The sequence below is a fragment of the Rana temporaria genome, chromosome 1, assembly GCF_905171775.1.
Source record: "Rana temporaria chromosome 1, aRanTem1.1, whole genome shotgun sequence".
In the NCBI taxonomy this organism is placed as follows: Eukaryota; Metazoa; Chordata; class Amphibia; order Anura; family Ranidae; genus Rana; species Rana temporaria.
In genome coordinates, this window is record NC_053489.1 from 282,983,783 (window position 1) to 283,009,472 (window position 25,690).

The following is a 25,690-nucleotide window of genomic DNA, read 5'->3' on the forward strand; positions in this document are numbered from 1 at the left end:
GCAATTGGCTGATGCTGTGCTCAAATTCTTTTCCTGACTTCTCTATGCCAGTCTATGGGGCAGCTACTGTTGATGGTGAAGAAGAACAGGGCACTTTTTAGCTGATGATGACTTCACACTACTCTGCAGCTGTGAGACAGAGGAGGAAGATGATGACAGCTTGGTTAGTCACTCTCTCACCTTTTCCATATGCTCTAGCTGTATAGCATGCAAACTGCCTGAAAAGAAAGGCACGTGTGCCTCATGATGCTGCACCCTGACCACCACTATGGTCATAAGCTGCTCACCTTCAATAGCTTCCCAGGAACAACCTGTCTCATTTTAGCTCTTTCAGACATGATGTTAATGTGGGATTTTTTCCAAGTTTTATTATAAGCTATGGCAAGAGCTGTATAGGGGAAGTAGTGTTTTAATGCAATTGGCACTGTGGTTTAAAGGATTAATCTGCATAACAAAAGTATTTGGTGATCCGCTGCAAAGGGCAGATTTTGTGGTGTCACCGACAACTTTGCCCTGCTGTTGGCCCTGAAAACAGAAAAAATATTGAATCTAACAGAGTTTTACAAAAATAAAACAACTTAAAAAAAGTATGGTATGGTAAAAAATAAATAGCATTTTCTACCCTGGCCATGGAACAGCTTTTCTTTCTTTCATCTGTCGCTTCATTTTTGCTTTGTCCCCATTTCAAGTCCCTGTTAGGACTAAGTAATGATCCACTTCAGATTTGAACGTTTAGAGGGGGCAATTACATCCTCCTTTATCTCTCTGCTGTGGTCACGCTTTTCAGAGCCAAAAGCTGGAATGTGCATGCCTGTCGTGTGCCTCTGTTTCCATGACATCACACTATCAACAAGAAATGGAGGATCATAACAGTATGCTAAGCTGTGATAGTTGTAACTCCAGGAGACTTTACTGTACAAGGAAACAATAACTAAATGTTTTTCAGTCATTTCCCTGCCCCACTCTGCAGAGGGAGAGCCCTTCTGAGAAAGTTTGGCAGGGCTGAAGTTCTTCTGCTTTTCTGCATCACTGACACAGTGGGAGATCAGCCTGAATAGTGGGGGGATGAGGAACAAAGCAGCTGCATGTGTGTGAAGAAAACTCAGATCCAGAATGGTCTGTAGGAAATAGGGGAGGAGGGAAAGAGCAGCTGCATCTCTGTGTAGAAAGTCAGATTGAGAGCATCCTGCAGGGGATGGGGGAGGAGAAGAAGATGAGCTGAAGCAATGCTGAACTCTCAGAAGCATGCAGACTGTCAGGAGTTGATGTAAGTCATACAGAAAAGAAAGAAGGGGTGGATCCTGACATTTTTGTACGATGAAGCAGGATGAGAGAACAGAGAACTAAGCCCCTCCCACAGGTATTTTCTTTGGTTTTACAAGAAAGGGTGTACATAAGGGCACTGAATCATTTTTCTTAGTAGCAATTCACTAGGATTCAGATAATGCAAAAATAAATAAATAGCCATACTTCTCTTTAAAGGGCCAAAATATTTTAAATAACTAAAATAAGCTCAAACACCAATCCTAAAACCCTAAAAGAAAAATAAGCCCCAAACACACAATTTAAAATAATGGCTGTGAATTCAATCTAAGATTTAAAAAAGCAACTAAATGCCAACCAAAAAAAAAACTGATTCACACAAAAAAAGAAAAAACATCCTAAAAGGGACTGTTGGGTCTGTTCAAATTCCCAAATCAAAACAAATGAACTCTTCTCTCCCTAGCTCCACAAAATGCAATTTACTGCAACAGATCAGTGGCAATATACAGGACTTTATATATTACTGTATAGCCACTTCAAATCAATAGAAACAATGTTGCAAATGAAAACTATTTTATAAAGGCTAGAAACGTATTGGAAGTTTATAATTGTAGCTACCCAATTAATACATTGTATAATTTGTACTCATTAAATATGCCTTAAAAAAACGAATGAAATTGATTTAGGTTGCCATCTTACTAAACACAGTGGGCCAGATTCACAGAAGAAGTACCGGCGTACTTTCAAATTTGCCGCGTCGTATCTTTAGTTTGAATCCTCAAACCAAGATACGACGGCTTCTGGCTTCGATCCGACAGGCGTACGGCTTCGTACGCCTTCGGATCGTAGGTGCAATACTTCGGCGCCCGTTGGGTGGAGTTCACGTTGTTTTCCGCGTTGGGTATGCTAATTAGCATTTCCCGTCGATCCACGAAGGTACGCGCGGCCGTCGCATTCTCTTATGTCCTCGCTAGTCGGCTTTTCCCGGCCTATAGTTAAAGCTGCTATTTTGTGGTCTATAGTTAGACTTGCCATGTTAAAGTATGGCCGTCGTTTCAAAATTTCTTTTTTGCGTAAGTCGTCCGTGAATAGGAAAGGACGTAACTCACGTCGAAGTTCAAAAAATTACGTTGGTGCGACGTCATTTCGCGCAAAGCACGGCAGGAAATTTCAAAACGGAGCATGCGCAGTACGTTTGGCGCAGGAACATGCCTAATTTAAATGATCGACGCCCCCAACCCGGATCATTTGAATTAGACGGGCTTGCGCCGAAGGGATTTACGCTAACACGCCGCAACTTTACAGGCAAGTGCTTTGTGAATCAAGCACTTGCCCGTAAAACTTGCGGTGGCATAACGTAAATGCGATACGTTGCGCCGCCGCAGATGTAGCTGAATCTGGCCCAGTGTACCTTGAAACTTTTAAATTTAAATGCAGTTAAAAAATGCTTTCCAAAGCATAGTTACTGAGAAAATCACATATCTTAAACATTTTGTTAAAGGCCATGGTCTTTTGTCTGTAATTTGCATAACTCATTTCTTCAGTTGCATTTAATTCAATATCTAACTTTAACTTTGATCTGCTAAATGCTCAAGAAGTTTTTCAGTCTCATGATGTTAATTGGATGAAAGTCAGATACACAACACATGACAAGCAAAAAACACCAAAATCTTCAAATCTAAACAAATGCTCTACAGTAAATAGTTGACAAGTTAAATTATGGAAATTATTTCAACATGAATCCTATTAGTTCAAAATAAAATAATACATTAGCATATACTGTATTAAAATTATTTTATGAGTATACAAAGGAGAAAAGAATATTGGGCCAAATTCTCAAAAGAGATACGCAGACTTAACTGCTGTTCAGTCTGTGCCTAACTTTGGAAACGATTCTCAAAAGGCTTTTTCCAAAGTTAGGCAGAAAATCTGACATGTGTAAGACACTTACACGGTCAGATCTTAGGATGCAGTACCGCATCCGCCGCTGGGGGCATTTCTCATGGAAATGCAGCTTTGAGTATGCAAATGAGGACTTAAGCAGATTCTCAAAGCATTTCAGCATTGTGATTTCTGCGTAAGTTCCGATTTTGCTTGCGCAAAACTAGGGCTGGTTTTACAATGTGTAAAGTTAGTCACACCTTGTAAAGGCCCATTCAAGCGACGGCATTTGGTATGCATTCCTGAGGGAGAACTCCACGGCAATTTTTTAATTCAAAACCGGCATGGGTTCCCCCCCCAGGAGCATACCAGGCCCTTAGGTCTGGTATGGGTTGTAAGGAGACCCCCCCTACGCCGAAAATTCGACGTAGGGGGTCCCCCAACAATCCATACCAGACCCGTATCCAAAGCACGCTACCCGGCCGGTCAGGAAGGGAGTGGGGATGAGCGAGCGCCCCCCCCCTCCTGAGCCGTGCCAGGCCGCATGCCCTCAACATGGGGGGGTTGGGTGCTCTGGGGCAGGGGGGCGCACTGCGGGCCCCCCCACCCCAGAGCACCCTGTCCCCATGTTGATGAGGACAGGACCTCTTCACGACAACCCTTGCCGTTGGTTGTCGGGGTCTGCGGGCGGGGTGCTTATCGGAATCTGGGAGTCCCCTCAAATAAGGGGGCCCCCAGATACCGGCCCCCCACCCTAAGTGAATGGATATGGGGTACATCGTACCCCTACCCATTCACCTGGAGGCAAAAAGTAAAAGTTAGTAAACACACAACACAAGGGTTTTTAAAATAATTTATTATTCTGCTCCGGAGGCCCCCCCTGTCTTCTTTATTAGCTCTATTACCAGGGGGGGCTTCTTCTTCCACTCTCCGGGGGTCTTCTTCCACTCTCCGGGGGTCTTCTTCCACTCTCCGGGGGGGTTTCTTCTTCCGCTCTCCGGGGGGGGGGCTTCTCCGCTCTCCGGGGGTCTTCTTCTCTCTTCGCCGCTCTCTGCTGTTGACTCGGCGAACCCCGGTTCTTCTGCAGCTGTCCGGTGCCTTCTTCTTCAGCGCTGGCTGCCTGCTATCTTTGTGTGTTAGCTCAATTAGTAACAGGCAGCCAGCGCGGTCTTCTGTGACGTCACCTTCTTCTCTTCTGTTCTTCTCCCCTCTTCCAATGTTGCCTCGTCGCCTCTTGTCGCTGTAATGATGGAAGCGCGCCTTGCATCCCATTTATATAGGCATCACCGTCCCATCATGCTCCGGTAGGTACCCACGTGGTGGGTGCACGTGGGTAGGCACCCACCACGTGGGTACCTGCCGGAGCATGATGGGACGGTGATGCCTATATAAATGGGATGCAAGGCGTGCTTCCATCATTACAGCGACAAGAGGCGACGAGGCAACATCGGAAGAGGGGAGAAGAACAGAAGAGAAGAAGGTGACGTCACAGAAGACCGCGCTGGCTGCCTGTTACTAATTGAGCTAACACACAAAGATAGCAGGCAGCCAGCGCTGAAGAAGAAGGCACCGGATAGCTGCAGAAGAACCGGGGTTCGCCGAGTCAACATCGGAGAGCGGCGATGAGAGAAGAAGACCCCCGGAGAGCGGAGAAGCCCCCCCCGGAGAGCGGAAGAAGAAACCCCCCCCGGAGAGTGGAAGAAGACCCCCGGAGAGTGGAAGAAGACCCCCGGAGAGTGGAAGAAGAAGCCCCCCCTGGTAATAGAGCTAATAAAGAAGACAGGGGGGGCCTCCGGAGCAGAATAATAAATTATTTTAAAAACCCTTGTGTTGTGTGTTTACTAACTTTTACTTTTTGCCTCCAGGTGAATGGGTAGGGGTACGATGTACCCCATACCCATTCACTTAGGGTGGGGGGCCGGTATCTGGGGGCCCCCTTATTTGAGGGGACTCCCAGATTCCGATAAGCACCCCGCCCGCAGACCCCGACAACCAACGGCAAGGGTTGTCGGGAAGAGGTCCTGTTCTCATCAACATGGGGACAGGGTGCTCTGGGGTGGGGGGGCCCGCAGTGCGCCCCCCTGCCCCAGAGCACCCAACCCCCCCATGTTGAGGGCATGCGGCCTGGCACGGCTCAGGAGGGGGGGGGGGCGCTCGCTCGTCCCCACTCCCTTCCTGACCGGCCGGGTAGCGTGCTTTGGATACGGGTCTGGTATGGATTGTAGGGGGACCCCCTACGTCGATTTTTCGGCGTAGGGGGGTCTCCTTACAACCCATACCAGACCTAAGGGCCTGGTATGCTCCTGGGGGGGGAACCCATGCCGGTTTTTTCTTTGAAAATTGGCATGGAGTTCTCCCTCTCAGGAATGCATGCCGAGCGACGCTGTCATTTTTTTTATAATTATTTGTTTTCCCGGCGCGTATATTTTTTTTCACCCGTCGCAACTTTAGTGTCCCGTCGCAATCTTCAAAGCCGCCCGGCGTCAATTACGTTCGCGCGCTGCACGTCGGGAAAATTACGTCACACGCATGCGCAGTACGGCCGGCGCGGGAGCGCGCCTCATTTAAATTTTAAACGCCCCCCGGAGAGGAGGACCGCCTTGCGACGGCGGCACTTAAGTTACACGGCCTGAAATTTCTAGGTAAGTGCTTTGAAGATCGGGCACTTAGGTAGAGATTTTAAGTCAGTGTAACTTAACTGCTGAAAGTTAAGTTAGGCAGCTTTTTTGAGAATTTGGCCCATTGTGTTCAAAAAGGCTTTACGTACAGTGTTGGACTGGGTGTAAAAAAAAAAAGCCTGGCATATGATTAGCACTCACTAAAAAAGTGGAAATCCACCCAAAACTTTGTTTTCTAGTTCTATATAGAGTGTAGGAATGTTTGAACCTCTGTAAGGTTTTATTGATGTCTGTGTACCCACTGGGGACTCCTGAACCAGGCAGTATCTGCCACAAAAACTTAAACCAAGGAGAATTGTATCCACAAGCTCACAAGTAAACCAAAGTGCCAAAATTAAAATGTGAACATGCTATAACTTTAGAGTGTACATGCCACCATCCAAATGTATTGTAGTGGCATAGCTAAAATAACAAGTGCATACTTAAATCACTAAAGGCAACTGTAAAAAAAAACAATCAAAGTAAAAAAGCTCTCACACAAAGCATATGAATCTTTTTAATGAAAACTATTTTATAAAGGCTAGAAACGTATTGGAAGTTTATAATTAAGAAAGCTCAAATCAAAAATGAAAACCAGAAGGGTTTTTTACCTGCCTCTAAACGCTGAGCTTAAAATATGCCTCTAATCATCCTAATGTGAATGTACACATAGGATAACATTGAGCTGCTTCTACTGGAAAAACACAAAACACCTATTGAAACAACGATGTGTAAACCAGTGTGCATGGAACTTTAGACTTATGCCGCGTACACACGATCGGTTCGTCTGATGAAAACGGTCCGATGGACCGTTTTCATCAGACAAACCGATCGTGTGTGGGCCCCATCGTTTTTTTTCCCATCGTTGAAAAAAAATAGAAACTGTTTTAAAATTATCTGATGGTTAAAAAACCGATAGAAAAAAACGATCGTCTGTGGGCAAGTCCATCGGTTAAAAATCCATGCATGCTCAGAACCAAGTCGACGCATGCTCGGAAGCATTGAACTTGATTTTTCTCAGCACGTCGTAGTGTTTTACGTCACTGCGTTCTGACACAAACAAATTTTTAATTTGATGGTGTGTAGGCAAGACTGATGAAAGTCAGCTTCATTGGATATTTGATGAAAAAATCCATCGGCCCGTTTTCATCGGATGAACCGATCGTGTGTACGTGGCATAAGACAGGCTGTTTCCTGCATTACAAATTGTCATAAGGCTCCATACACACTGGCTTAACAATCTCTGCTACTACAGGAGTTGTGTGTTCTGCCTGTAAAAGCAGCTCAATGTTATCATATGTGTCCATGCACATAATGACGATTACAGGAATATTTTAAGCTTAACTTTTAGAGGCAGGAAAAAAAAAAACCTTCTGACTGACAGCTTTTCTGATTGGAGCTTTCTGGCATAAAAAATTCAAAAACTCTATATGAGCGATTTTTTCTGTGCACTTGTAGTGCAAAGTGGATTTGCCTTTAGTAAATCAACCCCATTGTGTACTTTGAGAGCAGTCCTTATCAGCCCAGTGACCTGAAAAGGGTATGTGTGCCACTCAGGCTTGGTAGAGAGAGGGTATGTGAAGCTCTGGGGCGGAGTGACTTGTGTTAAGGGGCGTGGCCTGGTTGGCCTGGTTGTAATTCTGGCCGAGGTTGGCACCTTCACCTTTCTAGAACATCTTAGATGTGTGACTTTTAGAGCTTGGTCAGAAAGAAGAGTATAATCTACTTTACTATCCCATTTTCATCGCTTAGGTACTGAATATTACTATTTAAAACATTTGCAGAGTGATAAATACCATTACATATTCATCATTTATATTGTAAATGTAATCTTAATACAATCTTCTGTATAGTGGGATCCAGAATACCTCTAAGAACTAGAACAAAACATTTAACATATCAAGAAAATTATTTAAAAAAATAATCCAAAGTTGTGAATTTTTTGAGGTTATTGTGCAGTGTATGGATTTCCTTAGCATGATGTAGCAGTTATGCGCAATGAAATTGCAATCAGTACTGCATATAATGAATTAATAAAGAAACACTTCATTCATGAGATTGAGGAAACATTAAAGGTTCTTTTCAACTGTTAGGTGTTTTAAGAGCAAGAGCTAACAGGGTTCCTCCACTAAGTCATACCAGGCTCTTCAAGTCTGGTATAAATTGTAAGGAGAACCCCAGCAAAAAAAAAAAGATACTGGTGCCGCAAATCCACACCAGACCTGTATCTGAGCATGCAGTCTGGAGGCCAGAAAAGGAGGAGCTGAGTGAGTGGCCTCCCTGAACCATATCATGACACATGCCCTCAACATAGGGGGTAGCGTCCCTGGGAAAAAAAAAACCTTGTTCTCATGCTGAAGAGGACAAGGGCATCTTCCCCACAACCCTGGCTCAGTGGCTGTGGAGGTCTGCAGGTGGAGGGCTTATTGGAATCTGGAAGCCCCCTTTTAAAAAAAAAAATGTACATACATAGTATCCTACTCATTCACAACAAAAAATGCAATGCTGTACATCCATCTTCAATCACATCATTTAATGATGTAGATCCAGGTCAATCACGATGCCCGATACCCACCAACCAGCCATAGTAAAAAGCCACCATTTGCTGACATGCATCTTTTCTAGATATGTGCATTCCCGTTCGTACGAATGTTATTTTCGTACGAAAATGTTCATTTTCGTACCCGCAGAATAATGTGTACATACGAAAAAATTAAAGCACCAAAATACGAAAACGACGGGATTACGAATGAGCCGCATAACGAACAACCGCAAATACGAACGAACGATCCGACGAAAATACGACAAAACGAAAACAGCAAAAGAACGAAAAAGACTTGCATTCTGTATTTTGTTTGAATCCTTGTTCTGTTCGTATTTTGATTTTCTGTCGTATGTTCATATGACATCTAACAAAAGATTTTCATTCTGTATTTTGTTTGAATCCTTTTTCTGTTCGTATGTTCATATGACATCTATAACAAAAGATTTGTATTCTGTATTCTGAATTCCTTTTTTCTGTTAGTAATTTGGTTTCAAAATACAGAATACAAATCTTTTGTTATAGATGTAATTTTGGTTTTTTTGAATGGGCAGTGAGTGTAGTTAGTTAGTGAAGCAGCTTCTCTTTTGTGCTGAGTAGTACAGTAAAGCCAAATAAACGTTTCTGTGGATTTTCGTCTGAAGGGAGATCAGTTGGCCAGACTTTTGAACCTGGAACCCGAAAATGGTTTTCTGATGGAGTTTAAAAACGAACGAACGTTCGGTAAAACGATCGTTTTTATGTTTGTTGTTAAAAAAGTCTGACCAAGTGTATGGGGCTTAACAATAGTTAATATGGATGAGCCGCGTGTTGAAAGTGCCGCGAATCCCGCGATATATTTACGAAAGTACAAAATGACGAAAATTGACGAAAATTATTGTCTAACAAGTAACGAACATGAATTAAACAGAATAATGAACCATCCCGCATGTACGAAAATAAAACGGTAACCAAAATACGAAACGATCGGAATACGAAAAAATCGCGTCGTACGAAAAACGAACGGGAACGAACAGGAAAACGGGCATCTTACGAAAAACAAACGGAAACGAACCTACGGAACGATACGTAACGGAACAAAAAAAACTAAAATATTTTCTGTGCACATGTCTAATCTTTTCCTGCCGCCTCACTCATTCTGAATGTAGATTAAAGCTATTATAAACAATCAAACTGCATAAAAATTCAGAAAAAAACATGTCAAATTGCACACAGAAAAGTGAGAATCCCTCAGTTTTAACCCATTTTTTCCCCAGCACAACACATATACACATTATAGGTATAATCAAATATCAGGTTTTCAAGGGGCATGGTCTCCCCAATTACATCATTAATTACATCATTGGTTTTAAATGGTGCTATATAACATCTGTGCAATACATCTTGTGTATTATCTATTTGTTGACACATTGACATACAGTATCTTTTAGGGTCATTTGGTGGCAATCAAACTTTAATGATTAAATTTAGTATATTAAAATATTTTCCTAATGTAATATGATTTTCAAAACAATATACATTGAAACAAAGTGTATTTGGCTAAGTTGACAAAAGAAAGCAATCCTTAAAGTGTGGACCTAATGCAAAAGATCTCCTCTTTTCACAAATCTGGTTAAATTAAGACTGGTGACTTCTATGATTTGCCTTCTGTTCCATCCATTCTATATTAGCTGCCTCTGAAACTCTTGGCTCAGTCTGGGTCTATGGGCCAAATCCACAAAGCAGATGCGTCGACTTAACTCGAGATTTCTAATTTTACACCGCGCGTATCTTTGCGCCCGATCCTCAAAACGAAAAATCCGTTTTTTCCGTCCTACCTAAAATAATTACACCGGCGCATCCTCTGACGCAAATTACGCTAGTCACGCCGCTTTTTTTGATAGGCAAAGATGCAAATGAGGGAGATAGGGCGATCCTCAAAATTAAGTGTGTGCGCCGTAGATTACGCCCTGTGCGCCGTAGATTACGCCCTGTGCGCACCTGTTAGTTTCCTGGAGCAAAATTAGACTTTATAAAAGCAGCCCTAATTTTACACCTGCCCTGTAAAGGTCTGCTGAAGCAACACCATTGAGGAAGAGCTGACAACACATCTTTGCTGGACTTCAATCTGACTGCCAAAATGCCCGGCCCATCCATGATTATAACGGCACTCGCAACTTTACAGGCGCAGAGAAGGAGGAGGGCACAGAGGAGGAGGAGGAGGGCACAGGAGAGGGTATACTGCCCACGCCAAGATCTCTTTGGCATGACTGCTTCTGAGGTCTATGGCAACCTCCGCTTTAACCAGGAAGCCATCCTGGAATTAACCAGGATCCTGCAGGATGATCTCAACACCCCAACCCAACGATCCCATGCCCTGCCACCTCACATCAAAGTAATGGCAACCCTGCATTTTCTTGCCACTGGGTCTTTCCAAAGAACATGTGGAGGTCTGGCTGGGATGGTACAGTCCTCGATGAGCAGGTGTGTGCACCAAGTAGTCCCTGCAATACTAAGACGCATGGGCAATCAATTTCAAAAGCCCACCCAGGAGGACCAGCGATTGAAGACCATGGCGGACTTTTATCAGATTGCCCGATTCCCACGGACCATCAGGGCCATTGACTGTACCCATGTGGCACTACAGCCCCCCCATGAGACAGAGCACCTGTTCAGGAATCGCAAAAACTGGCATTTCATAAATGTCCAGGTAATCGTAGATGCCCATGGCCTCATCTGGCATGTCTGTGCCAAATTTCCTGGTTCGTGCCATGACAGCTATATATTCCGGCAGACCAACATATCTCGTGATTTTGAGCTGAACCTGTATGGAGACAGCTGGCTGATTGGTGAGTGACATGGGTGTCAGGTATGACTGTCCCCCCCCATGATGCAGACATCACAAGGGGCACATGCATGACTAATATCCTCCTGTCTTTTCCCTTCCAGGTGACTCTGGATATGCCCTGGGACCACATATGATGACCCCATTCAGGAACCCCCAAACCCCAGGAGAGCAACGCTACAACGAGGCTCATATTCGCACCCGGGCGGTGGTGGAGCGCACATTTGGGCTGCTGAAGTCCCGCTTCAGATGCCTGGATAAGTCTGGGGGTACATTGTTGTATTCCCCAGACTTTGTGTGCCAAATAATCGGTGCTTGTTGTATTCTTCACAACTTTGCCATGAGAAGGGGACTGGAGATTAACTTATGTGCTGACCTGACCCCCCACCCAGGCAATCCCCCCCTAGCCCACTCTACCCGTTCTACTGAGGGCACAGTAGCCAGGAGACGCCTCGCAGAAGGCATCTTTTCACAGTAAACGCACATGAATAATGTCACAATGATAATATTTGTTTTCACTGGAAACGCACATGAATTATGTCACAATGAGAATGCATGAATGCACACCACTGTGGTCCCTAGCACAGACACATCACATGCACATCGAATTGGATTAGATCCAAGTACCCCCCCCCCCCTTTGGTACTTGGGAGCAGTAACGCCACGCCACGGCTCCAATTATGTCACTGTGCATTCATACACCATTCAGGAACCTGGGATCACTTCTCCCTGGTCCTGGGGATCCCTTCTCCACCAAAACTGAGGGTGACACCCTTATTTTGTCAGGAATGCCACCCCCCACATTCACACATCATTCACACACATAAACCAAATCATAAGTACAGTATAATAAACAAAATTATAAAAAAACAACAAAAAAAAAGTACCCCTGCAATTTAAGTCCGGCAGCGAGTGCTCCGTCTGGGCTGCCCACGGGCAGGGGCACGGCCACGGGCACGGCCACGGGCACCTGGAGGATCTTCACGGGGGGGGGGGCAGGGGAGGGAGTATCTTCATGGGGGGGGAGCAGGGGAGGGAGTATCTTCATGGGGGGGGAGCAGGGGAGGGAGGAGCCTCCCCTGGTGTCTGACCTCCGGCTGGCCTGCCCTCCAAGGCCACTGCTATCCTGTTCAGGCAGACAGTGATGGCAGCCGTATTGGCCTGGCCAGCCCGGGTGTTGTCCTGCACAGCCCGGGTGTTGTCCTGCACAGCCCGGGTGAGGGCAGTCACATTCTGGGCCACGCCTGTTGTGGCGGTATGCAGGGACCACAAACAGGTGATGACCCCCAATGAATTGGTGGATCACTGAGTGACTCCCTCATTACATCCAGGCTGTGCTCCATCTTGGCCATAGTTTTTTTGATGTCACCCAGACTGCGGGTCTGCTGGGCATTGTCCCTCAGCAGACTGGCCGGCAGATGCTCAGACCCCCCCCTGGTCTCCTGGGTCGCCATCCTGCCTGCCCCTGAGGCTTGTGGCCTGGGAGGAGGGGATAGAGTGACCCTTGTGGGTTGCGGCATGTTGGAGGAGGAGTGGGAGGGGCTACCCCTGATGGTGGCCTGACTGGTACCAGCCTCTGGGGTAGCCTCTGGGGTAGCCTCTGGGGTAGCCTCTGGGGGAGCCTCTGGGGTAGCCTCTGGGGGAGCCTCAAGGGTAGCCTCAAGGGTATCCTCAAATGTCATGAGATCAGTGGCAATAATGATTTCCCGGCCAATCTGGAGATCTTCTTCCTCCTCCCCCTCATCCTCCTCCCCCTCAGCCTCCTCCCCCTCAGCCTCCTCATGAGGGGAGGTTTGGCCACTCCCCTCCCCTGGGGACTCCTCAGCAGCCTCCTGTCTTTGGTGTGGTGCAGCAGCCTGGCCTGATGGGCCAGCAATCTCCTGGTCATCTGTGGAGGACACCAAACAATCACAGGTTTGAGGATCCACACACTTGGCACATCTTCCCTTCCCCCACCCACACATGCTAATCACCAAATAGAAAAACAAAAACCTTATGTGGCCTCACAGGAACATCAGACTGATAACCAGGCAGGCCCACCACCTGCTCTGGCTCGAAACACCGGGCCACTGCCCATTCCTCCTCAGTCAGCCGGATGGGGCATGGTCCCCCTCCTCCAGTGCCCCTCCTATGCGCAGTGAGCTTGGCCACCTTATTGTGGACCACGCTCCTCAGATCATTGATCTTTTTCTTAATGCCAGCGGGGGTCCTCGTCTCCCCTCCCCCCGCCGCAATTATGTGATCTGTAATTTTGGCATAGATCCTCTTCCTTTGGGCCGGGGAGGTGTTCCGGCTATCAGGCCCATGTAAATATCTTCCATATTGGATGATATACCTGGCAAGGATTTGCTTTTCAACATGCGAAAAATTCAGCTTCCTGCGTTTGGGGGCCATCAGAAACACCACACAGCAACAAGAAAACAAACAGGACAAACACACAAAAATAAACACAAAACAAACACACAAAAATACACACACAAGCAGACAGCTACTACAAAGTCAAAATCAAACGCACAAAAACCAAACACAAAATCCAAGCAGAAAAAAAAAAAAAAAAAACACTTAGCAGAAACAATCAAACAAAAAATACACTTATCAGAAACAAACAACAACTACTATCTACTACTCCTCCAACACTTCTCTATCACACACAACTTACCAACAAACACTGACAAACTAAGAGCAGAAGCAAATTGCTCATGGAAGGGAACACAGGGAAATACTTTTGCAAGTGAAATGTGTTTGACTGGGGCTATTTAAGCACAGGGCGATCCTCAAACTAAGTACACTTGGCCTTTTACCTATCTCACTGATTGCGCCCAGCAAAGTTCTGCACATGCGCAGTGAGCAGCAGATTCGTGCGCGCATGCGCAGTACGGCCGGACCTTCATTTGCATGGGGTCACGGCTCATTACAATGAAGCACACCCACTTCCTTCCCACTTGCCATAACCCCGCCTTACGCCTCGGAATTTAGGTTACGGCTGGCGCAATTTTGTGCGCAAATGCGCTGTGGATACGGCACTTACGACACCGACTTAGGGCGCCGTAACTTAAATGACATACGTTTACAGACACTTAATTTGCGCCGCTGGCTGTGGATTTGGCCCTATATTCTCTCTTTATGTGTGCTGGGTTTGGGTAATCTCCAAAGTTGAATAAAGAAGATTACTTGCTACACTAGTATATTGCATGACTTTCCGTTTGTTCTTGTCTGCAATTTAGCTTTTGTAATTGTGAAACATGTACTGCTTTCTTATTTGGTTGCTCACGATTTTCTGGGCATTCCAGTTCTTTTATCCAACCTTCAATATTGTATCTGTTTACCTGAACTTGCATGCCTTTTTGTCCTGTGTTCCATCACCTTTTATCAATGGACATCCCTGGATTTTAGCTATTCCTGGAATAGCCTCTTTATGGATTATACTTCTGTCGCTCAGTTTTGCACTTTGCTTTGTCAGTCCTTCTTCTTTTTCTACTGTGTAATTAGATCTCATACTGGAATTTGTTGATCTGTGTGTCTCGTCTTTGCGTCTTGTCATTTGTTCCTAGTCAGAACTTACTAGCAAAGTTTGCTTCTTTGGTCCAGCTGCCCTTTTCTGCTTTACGTATCTGATCTGTAATTGTAGACTCCATATCATTCCCTTATTGTATGTGTATCTCCCGTTTCTGGCTCTTAGGTACCACTGTAATGCCGCGTACACACCATCACTTTATGTGATGAAAAAAAATGACGTTTTTAAAAACGTCACTTTAATTGACTGTGTGTGGGGGAAAACGTTGTTTTATGTCTTGTAAAAAACGACCAAAAAAAATTGAAGCATGCTTTAATTTTATGTGTCGTTTTTCAAAAGTGCACTTTTTACTTCACAGAAATTGACTGTGTGTAGCAAAAAACGTCGTTTTCTAAGACGTTTTTTCATCCACGCATGCCCAGAAGCTACTTATGAAGCGAGCTTCAATGGAAAAACGTGGTGGAACGTAACCTCACTTTGCAAGAACATTGTGAGAAAAACGATGGTGTGTAGGCAACTTCGTCTTTGAAAATTGAAGTTTCAAAAACGTCATTTTTTACTTCACAGAAAGTGTCGTTTTTTTTCATCACATAAAGTGATGGTGTGTATGCGGCATAAGTCTCTACATGCTTTACTAGTTGATCTGGAACCATTTTCCATGTTATGGTTGTGTGCCTTTATCTGTTATCATTCATTGTTACTTTGGCTGCCGCCACTGCTGATTCCTGCTGGTTGCATCAGTTACTCTATTCTGTCGATCTACATTATCAGTCTTAATTGCTAGCCTTACTTGTAGTGTGCATTCTTGTTTCCTTTGGCCCGCCAAAGTTTGTTACCCTGCTTGTTTGATTACAGGAGCGATTTCATTGAGTGGTAGGATAGTAAAATTGCATCAATACATTTTGGTAGAGAGCTGAGTGCCTGTAAACTCAATAAATTGAACAGAAAGGGAACTACAGTACATAGAAGAGCTTGCTATGATCAAACCACCATCCTTTTGGTTCTGTGGTTCTGAATCCACCTCTGTGTTGATATCATCATTTTCTTCATAGACAGGTTAATCCCATCTTAAGCTTTATTATATACAATGATTTTAAATTTAATGAATGTAGTTCCATTCTCACAGAGTACTTTGGATAAAAAGACATAGAAATACATGCTATTATTTTAATCAAGGTTATGTGCAATTAAGTTTCAAATGCCTAAATAGTTTATCACTTGGAAAATTCCACAGTCTTTCAAAGCTTCAGTTAATCGCTTGCCATAGATTCCCACATTTATGTCTTGGGGGTATGTTCCATTCTTTCAGTACACAGTAGCTAGGCAAAAAAATAAACAAATCTTGGAAATGTATTATTCTAATGTAATGCCATGGTGACAAAAAATCGTACGCAAGTGATGGCCATGCATGTCATCATTGGGACTCCAGCAACTAATTTTAGTCTGCATTACACCTATTTATAAGCTTGCCCTTTGAAATCCTGGATATTTTTGATTTTATACAATAAGGTAATGTTGACAAAGATCTAATCGGGTAGAGAGGTTTACAAAAACAAAATTTTTAAATCAAAAGCTTCAAAAAGGAAAAATGTATTGGATTTTGTATTTGTAAGTTGCCCTGGTCTAGAACAGAACAAAACACTCACACAATACAATATAATTCAATTTAAAGGATGAGACACAACATTGGATGTTCTGGTGAACAGGGAGACCCCACAGATAAACTCTGGAGCTGGCTGCTGCTTTTTACTAGCCCATTTCTCACCAAAAGTTTTTACTGGCCTTCTGCCCTTGATAAATTGCCAAAAGGTAAGAATTTCCAAAGCCACAAAAGCAAAACTGATTTTTTTGGGCAGTATTTGCTTATTTTTTAGTTAGATGATAAGTTAGTGGGAGGGAGCACGCAGATTGAATCTTGACAAATAACAGTGTATTTTTTGTTGACTGACAAATGCTATGATTTTGTGGTGGATTTTTTAGGCCTTTTTGAAAGTCTGCTATTATAGAGGTAGAGAGCCAGCAGTTTTTATATCCAATAAATAAAATATAATTGCCTATTTTTTAGGGTTGAGATCACTTTTTTTTTTTACAGATTTGCTTCACTCCTTTAAGCTTTAATTGCTCAGATAGGTTGCAATTTCTGAGGGGGAGAGAAAGCACATTGGAACAAATGTATCTATTAATTAGGAGACTGAAGATGGAAAATTGTTACTGATTTACTCTGACCTGTATGCACAGGATTCAACTGCAGAGCACACATATTAAATCTGGAAATAAAAAAAAAAAGATTGTCTTAATTTAGAAACTGAAAAAGAAAAGTTTTACAGTTTAGCACCACAGCTATTAAGTCTTTTTTTGGATATGAGACAATTTGTTTGGGATTGAGCAGACAGATTTAATCTCCAAAGACAAAATTAGTGTATATTGTTTCAAATGTAAAAGGATTAAGTTGCATACATTCGCAGCAAACATTTTAAGCATTTATTTTTCAGATAAGCCACAATTTCTAAGATAACGAGAAAGTGAATTGCATCTAAAATAAATAAAAAATAAATAATAATATAACTTTCAGGAGACCAAAGATTAAAAAAAGGTTACAGACTTAAGCCTGTGTGGATAAATTGCAATTTCTGATTGACTGAGCAGTCATATTACCTTAGACTGATGAGTGATTCATTTTACAATTTAGCACCAAAGATAATAAGCTTTTCTGGACAGGTCATAATTTCTAACAGATTAATAGAACATATTGCACCTGAATCAAAAACAACTGTTTATTTGCTACAAATTTTTAAGAAAAAAAATCACAGATTTGCAGCACACTGTTAAAGTAATGTATGCATATGCAACAAATTTTGAGGGAGAGAGCAAGCACATTGCATGTAAAATAAAAATAAAAATGTGTTTTGCTTTGAAGACTAAATATGGAAAAGGGTTACTGATTTGCACCACAGATATTTAGCCTACACAGTCAGACTGCAATTTATGTGTGTCAGACTGAGTGATTGAGCTGGAATTTTGCATCTGGAAATGAAAAAAATTGTGAATTGTTATGTTAAATTGAAAATAAAAGCATGAATCAAATTGCACCACACCTTTAAAGCCTTTATTGGATATGCCACAATTTCTAAGGAAGAGATCAAGCACGTTACATGTAGAAAAAAACTGTGTTTCAGACACTAAGGTTGGAAAAAGATTACACCACAAATATTAAAGGGGTTGTAAAGGTACAATTTTTTAATGCAAGGCTTTCTCCCTGGTGTGGAGTGTTGTGCTTGCCCCCTCCCTTGGACTACTGGAGAGTCAGGATGCTCTCTACATTGCAGATAGAGAAAGGAGCTGTGTGTTAGTGGATGTCCTGACTCTCTTGTAGTCCAAGGGAGGGGGCGAGCACAACACTCCACACCAGGGAGATAGCCTTGCATTACTGTGTGGAGTTACAGCCAGAAGAACAGGAAGTGAGGATTTTTCAGAAGAAATAAGGACATTTAAAAGCAAAATCGAAGGATGAGGTAAGTGAAGAAAGACTGCACTAAGGTAAAGGAAGCTATTTAGGGGAAAAAAATTACCTTTACAACCCCTTTAAGCCTATATGATCAGGCTGAAATTTTTGAGGGAGAGAGCAAGCATATTGCATCTGGAAGTAAAAAAAAAAAATGAGTCTTATTTCAGGGACTGAAGATTGGAGAAGGTTAATGATTTGCACCACAGATATCAAACCAGTAAGCTGCAATTTCTGGGCAATATGAGCATGCATATTGCATCTAGAATCTAGAAAAAAAAATATATTTTTGTGTACATTTGAAAATATATAATATAAACATTAAATAGAATTGCACTATACAGTATATTTCAAGTCTTAACTGGAATATGCCACAATTTCTGAAGGTGAAAGTCAGCAGATTGCATCTTTAAGAAAAAAAAGTCTTTCCTTTTTCACAGACTGAATAAAGAACAATTTGACAGATTTGCTGCTAAGCTTGCAATCCTTTTTGGACAGGCCACTTTTTCTAAGGGAGAGATCAATTAGATTACAGCTAGAAATAAAAACAAAATATATTTTTGTTTTCCAAGACATGGTGGTGAATATTAGCAAAGTACAACAGCTTTTAAACCTGTGTTGACAGGCTGATACTGTATATGTTAGCCATATAAGCAGATTGCATCTTCCAAAGAAAGATATTATTGCTTTCCAATCAGAAGAGAGAAACAATATAAAGACACACAGCCCAGATTTATAATTTTCTGTACAGGCCAATAGTATTGAGGCAGAGATCAAGCAGATTGCATCTGGAAAAAAATTTTTGGGGACAATTTGAAATTTTAAAACAGAAATAGTAAATAATTTGAAGTACATTTGAAACATTCACTTTCATCATGAAAAAAACAATGTTTTTCTAACTTCATCATAAAAAACGACGTTGCCCACACACCATCGTTTTCTGAAAATGCTCTAGCAAAGCGCGGTTACGTACAACACGTACGACGGCACTCTGTTCCATTCGAGCTCCTGTCTCATAACTTGCTTCTGAGCATGCGCGGGTTTAAAACGTAGTTTTAGCCCACACACGATAATTTTTTATGACACAAAAAACGACATTTTGAAAAATGACATAAAAAATTGAAGCATGTTAGAATTTTTTTTTGGTCGTTTTTTAGAAGACAAAAAAACGATGTGAAGCCCACACACGATCATTTTAAATGATGTTTTTAAAAACGACGTTTTATTTCAACACAAAAAAACGACTGTGTGTACGCAGCATAAGAGTAGGTTGATGCTAGTTCTTTGAGAGCAGGGTGGGTGCAGGATCTCTGAGAGCAGGCTGAGCACAGAATCTCTAAGAGGGGGCTGAGCACAGGAGAACCCTACAGGACACACTGAGAGGACACAAGAACTGCAGGACACGCTGAGAGGGGAGGGAAAGCTATATGGGCTGGGCAGCGAGAGCTGAGTTAAACAGTAAACTCAGCGGTAAATAGTGGTGTTTTGAATGAGTTGATGCAAGTGTGAGAGCTGAGGCTGTGTGAGAGAATTGCTGGAACAGGACTGAGTGTACTGAGGGCTCCATTGACACTGCGACACTATGGGCCTGATTTACTATGCTCTGTGCGCTGCGCTGGTTCATGCCTTAATTAGTGCGCCGGGTGGAGGCTTAATTGGGCGCATGAACCAGCGTAGCAGCCGGCGCATTGAAAGTAACATGTAAAGCCACGCCGAACTCCCTATAGAAGTCTATGGGAGAAATCAAAAGTGTTCATTTTAAAGGCTAATCTGCTAGTTTTGTCCTAAAACGTGTTTGGGGACCTCAGTCCTGTCCCAGGGAACATGTATCAATGTTTTTTTTATTTTTTAAAACGGCCGTTTTTTCGGGAGCAGTGAAATTAATAATTCTTAAAGTGAAACAATAAAAGTGAAATATTCCTTTAAATTTCGTACCTAGGGGGGGTGTAATGTCAGCATGTGAAATAGCGCATTTTTCCCGCACTTAGAACTGCCCCTGCACAAAATGACATTCAGAAGGAAAAAAGTCATTTAAAAATTCACACGCGGCTATAATGAATTGTCGGCTCTGACAATTCTAAAGGGATTCATTCATAAAACAAACAAAAAAATGTGTAGGGGTTCCCCCAAATTAAATTACCAGGCCCTTCAGGTCTGGAATGGATATTAAGGGGAACCCCGCCGTAAAAACCAAAAAAAAAAAGACGTGCGGTTCCCGGCAAATATCCATTCCAGGCCCTTCAGGTCTGGTGTGGATTTTAAGGGGAACTCCACCCCAAATTGAAAAAAAAATGGCGTGGAGTCCCCCTAAAAATCCACACCAGACCCTTATCCGAGCACGTTGACCTGGCCGGCCGCAGAAAAGAGGGGGGGACAGAGTGCGGCCCCCCCCCTCTCCTGAACCACACCAGGCCACATGCCCTCAACATGGGGAGGATGTCCCCATGTTGATGGGGACAAGGGCCTCATCCCCACAACCCTTGCCCGGTGGTTGTGGGGGTCTGCGGGCGGGGGGCTTATCAGAATCTGGAAGACCCCTTTAACAAAGGGGACCCCCAGATCCTGCCCCCCCCCTATGTGAAATGGTAATGGGGTACATTGTACCTCTACCATTTCACCCCCAAAAAAATGTCAAAGTGTTAAAAATGACAGTAGCCGGTTTTTGACAAATCTTTTAATAAAATCTTCTTTTCTTCTTTCCTTCGGGTTTCTTCCGCTGCTTCTTTCTTGGGTCTTCTCGTCCACATCTTGCCCGACGTGTTCTTCTATCTTCTCCATCCGTCCTTCAGCCTTCTGGTCCCGCATCTTGCCCGACGTCTTCTCCTGTCTTCTTCTCCGTCCGTCCGCCAGCCTCCTCGTCCGCATCTTGTGTCTTCTCCGGTCTTCTTCTCGGTCCGCCAGCCTTCTCGTCCACATCTTTTTCTTCCCCGGACCCAGCGTTTGAATTTGATTTGGCCGCCGTGTTGCGCTCCTGGGACCCGCCCCCCTCTGACGCCACAAGTAAACTCCTTAGAAGGTCATGTGCGTCAGAGGGGGGCGGGGTCACAGAGCGTCACACAGCGGGGGAATTCAATTTCAAGTCAGAGGGGGGCGGGTCCCAGGAGCGGGAACACGGCGGCCAAATCAAATTCAAACGCGGCGTCCGGGGAAGAAAAAGAGGTGGACGAGAAGGCTGGCGGACCGAGAAGAAGACCGGAGAAGACACAAGATGCGGACGAGGAGGCTGGCGGACGGACGGAGAAGAAGACAGGAGAAGACGTCGGGCAAGATGCGGGACCAGAAGGCTGAAGGACGGACGGAGAAGATAGAAGAACACGTCGGGCAAGATGTGGACGAGAAGACCCAAGAAAGAAGCAGCGGAAGAAACCCGAAGGAAAGAAGAAAAGAAGATTTTTTTTAAAAGATTTGTCAAAAACCGGCTACTGTCATTTTTAACACTTTGACATTTTTTTTGGGGTGAAATGGTAGAGGTACAATGTACCCCATTACCATTTCACATAGGGGGGGGCAGGATCTGGGGGTCCCCTTTGTTAAAGGGGTCTTCCAGATTCTGATAAGCCCCCCGCCCGCAGACCCCCACAACCACCGGGCAAGGGTTGTGGGGATGAGGCCCTTGTCCCCATCAACATGGGGACATCCTCCCCATGTTGAGGGCATGTGGCCTGGTGCGGTTCAGGAGAGGGGGGGAGCCGCACTCTGTCCCCCCCTCTTTTCTGCGGCCGGCCAGGTCAACGTGCTCAGATAAGGGTCTGGTGTGGATTTTTAGGGGGACTCCACGCCAATTTTTTTTCAATTTGGGGTGGAGTTCCCCTTAAAATCCACACCAGACCTGAAGGGTCTGGTATGGATATTTGGGGGGACCCCACGCCATTTTTTGGGGGGGTTTTTACGGCGGGGTTCCCCTTAATATCCATTCCAGACCTGAAGGGCCTGGTAATTTAATTTGGAGGGACCCCCTTTTTTTTTTTTTTTTTTTTTATTATTTTTAATGAGCAATGACTGTATTCTTTATAGCCATGAGTACTTTAAACTTCCTTTTTTTTGTTTCACTTCAGAAATTACATCTTGTACAGGGACAGTTCTAAGCACGGGAAACATGCGTGTACCCCCCCTCCCCCCCTGTATGAAATTTAAAGGAATATTTCACTTTTATTATTTCACTTTAACCACTTCCATACCGCGCCTATTCTGGCACTTCTCTCCTTCATGTAAAAATTATATTTTGTTCCTGGGAAATTAATCAGGACCCCCAAACATTATATATAATTTTTTAGCAGACACCCTAGGGCAGGGATATGCAATTAGCGGACCTCCAGATGTTGCAAAACTACAATTCCCATCATGCCTCTGCCTTTGGGTGTCATGCTTGTGGCTGTCAGAGTCTTGCTATGCCTCATGGGACTTGTAGTTCTGCAACAGCTGGAGGTCCGCTAATTGCATATCCCTGCCCTAGGGAATAAAGTTAGCGGTCATTTTTTATTTGATTTCCAACGGTATTTGCGCAATAATTTTTCTAACGCCTTTTTTTTGGCCCAAAAAAAAAACACGGTTCATGAATTAAAAAAAAAAAAAACAGTAAAGTTAGCCCAATTTTTATGGATAATGTTAAAGATGATGTTACACCGAGTAAATAGATACCTAACTTGTCACGCTTTAATATTGTACACACTCATGGAATGGCGCCAAACTTCGGGACATAAAAATATCCATAGGCGATGCTTGTTTTTTTTTTTACAGGTGACCAGTTCAGAGTTACAGAGGAGGTCTAGGGCTAGAATTATTGCTCTCGCTCTAACGCACGCGTCAATACCTCACATGTGTGGTTTGAATGGTGTTTACATATGTGGGCGGGACTTACATGCATATTTGCTTCTGAGTGCGAGCTTCTAGGGACAGGGGCGTTATTTTATTTTTTTGTTTGTTTTTTTTACCTCATATTTTTTTTCTTGCACTTCTTTGACACTTTTTTTGATTTTGGATCACTTTTCTTCCTATTACAAGGAATGTAAACATCCCTTGTAATAGGACTAGTGTGTGACAGGTCCTCTTTATGGAGAGAGGCGGGGTCAATAAGGCTGGAAAGCATTGTATTGAAAAAAAAAAAAAAAGATCTCATGCTTTCAGCTGCAATCATGTTCGTTCAGCACAGTGGTGTAGTGTATAGCACTTTGACCTAGCAGCAAAAGGGTCGTTGGTTCGAATCCCGCCCGTGACAGCATCTGCATGGAGTTTGCATGTTCTCCCTGTGCCTGCGTGGGTTTCCTCCCACAATATAAAAACACGCTGTAAATCGGATCCGGTCTAAATAAGCCCTAATATGCAGTAGTATATTTAGGTTTTGTTCTGCCCTAGGCCTGACTACATATCTGCACCTCCTAATAGAAAAATGACCCACCCCTTCCTGTCAAGGTCACACCCTGTTTTTGTATGACCCGCCCAGGAATTTTCAGGGGACCCACACACTAGTTCTGGGGGGGCACTGGATTCCCTTAACCACTTCCATACCAGGCACTTACGCACCTTCCCGCCCAAGCCAATTTTCAGTTTTCAACACTGTCACACTTTGAATGGCAATTGCGCGGTCATACAACACTGTACCCAAACAAAATTGGCGTCCTTTTTCCCCCACAAATAGAGCTTTCTTTTGTTGTTATTTGATCACCTCTGCGATTTTTTTTTTGCGCAACAACTAAAAAAAGACTGCAAATTTTGAAACAAAAAAACATTTTTATTTTTTTAGGTTAATTTTTTTGTAAATAAGTTTTTCTCTTTCAATTACGGGCACTGATATGGCGGCACTGATGGGCACCGATGAGATGGCACTGATGGACATCGATGAGGTAGTACTGACGGGCACAGATGAGGTGGCATTGATTGGCGGCGCTGGTATGCGGCACTGATGGGCACTCATAGGCGGCACTGATGGGCACTCATGGGCGGCACAGATGGGCACTCATGGGCGGCACTTATGGGTGGCACTGATGGATACTTATGGGTGGCACAGGTGGGCACTGATAGGTGGGCACTGTGCATGGATGGGCACTGTGGGGTGGCACTGATGGACACTGTGGGATGGCACTGATTTTCCCAGGTTGCCAGTCAGTGCCCATTTGTGGGCACTGATTGGCATCTTTTTTCTTTTTTTTTAATGCTTTTTGTTTTTTTTTTCCATATTTTTTTTTTTTGCCCACCCTGGTGGTCCAGGGTGGGCATCCCTGGTGGTCCAGTGTGGTGATCCGAGGGGGGGCTGCGCTGATAAACAATCAGCGCGAACGCCCCCTGTCAGGAGAGCCGCCGATCGGCTCTCCTATACTCGCGTCTGTCAGACGCGAGTGAGGAAGAGCCATCGATGGCTCTTCCTGTTTACATCGTGATCAGCCGTGATTGGACACGGCTGATCACGTGGTAAAGAGTCTCCGTGAGAGACTCTTTACCGAGATCGGAGATGCAGGGTGTCAGACTGACACCCCGCATCACCGATCGCCGCGCTGCGTGCCCCCACAGGCGCGCGCGGCATGAAATCCTGCAGGACGTCCTGTCAGGATTGTGTAACCACTTCCCGGACGTAAATCGGCCATAGGCTGGGCGGGAAGTGGTTAATTTGCATAGTTTTTCTCTCACTTCCTGTTTGGCTATTGGACACAGATAATACAAAATAAACTGACAGGGCCTATAACCCTCCCTCACTCTATCCAAAATTAAAGAAAATAGAACTTGTTGATTATAGTTCCTGTCAGGGGCGGACTGACCATTGAGTCACTCGGGCACTGCCCGAGGGCCCCATGCCACTAGGGGGCCCCATCCGGGTTGCCAGGCTCAGTAAAACCAGGGACAGTATGTAAAAATCTGTGTTTTTTTTAGATCTGTCCCTGATATGTCCGAAAATGACATGCTTTTAATGTGAATATCCCAAGATTTTAGCTGCCCGCCTCTGCACTACCTCCTGGCGTGGTGGCCATCTGTAAGCCAGAGGGGCCCCATAATCTTCTATTGCCCGGGGGCCCCATGAGTTGTCAGTCCGCCCCTGGTTCTAGCTTAAGCACAAATTTCATAGAGTTTTATTGAGAGCCCTAAGAAAATATAACCATGCCAATAGGCCAGGATACAGCGTTGCTAATATGAATGAATGAATGAATGAAAAACTTATATAGCGCGGCACATGCGAACTGAATCGCCTCTGGGCGATTCAGTAGGAATGTGTGTGTTAGCGAACTGAATCGCCTCTGGGCGATTCAGTAGGAATGTGTGTGTTAGAGCACCCCACCCAATGTTAACTAAAAAATTATTAAGTATTTATTAAGTATTATCTGCTCATTTTTTTGGGGATGTCTGCACCCCTGATAGTGACAACATTTGTGAGGTGTCTTCACCCTTTCTAATTCATTCACTTCCTGTCACATAGCCAAACAGGAAGTGAGGGTAAAACCTTACTAATATCTTTTCTTGGGGACACAGAGATCAATCTAAATAGTTTCCCATTATGTAAATTGCACTCTAGCATTTTGCT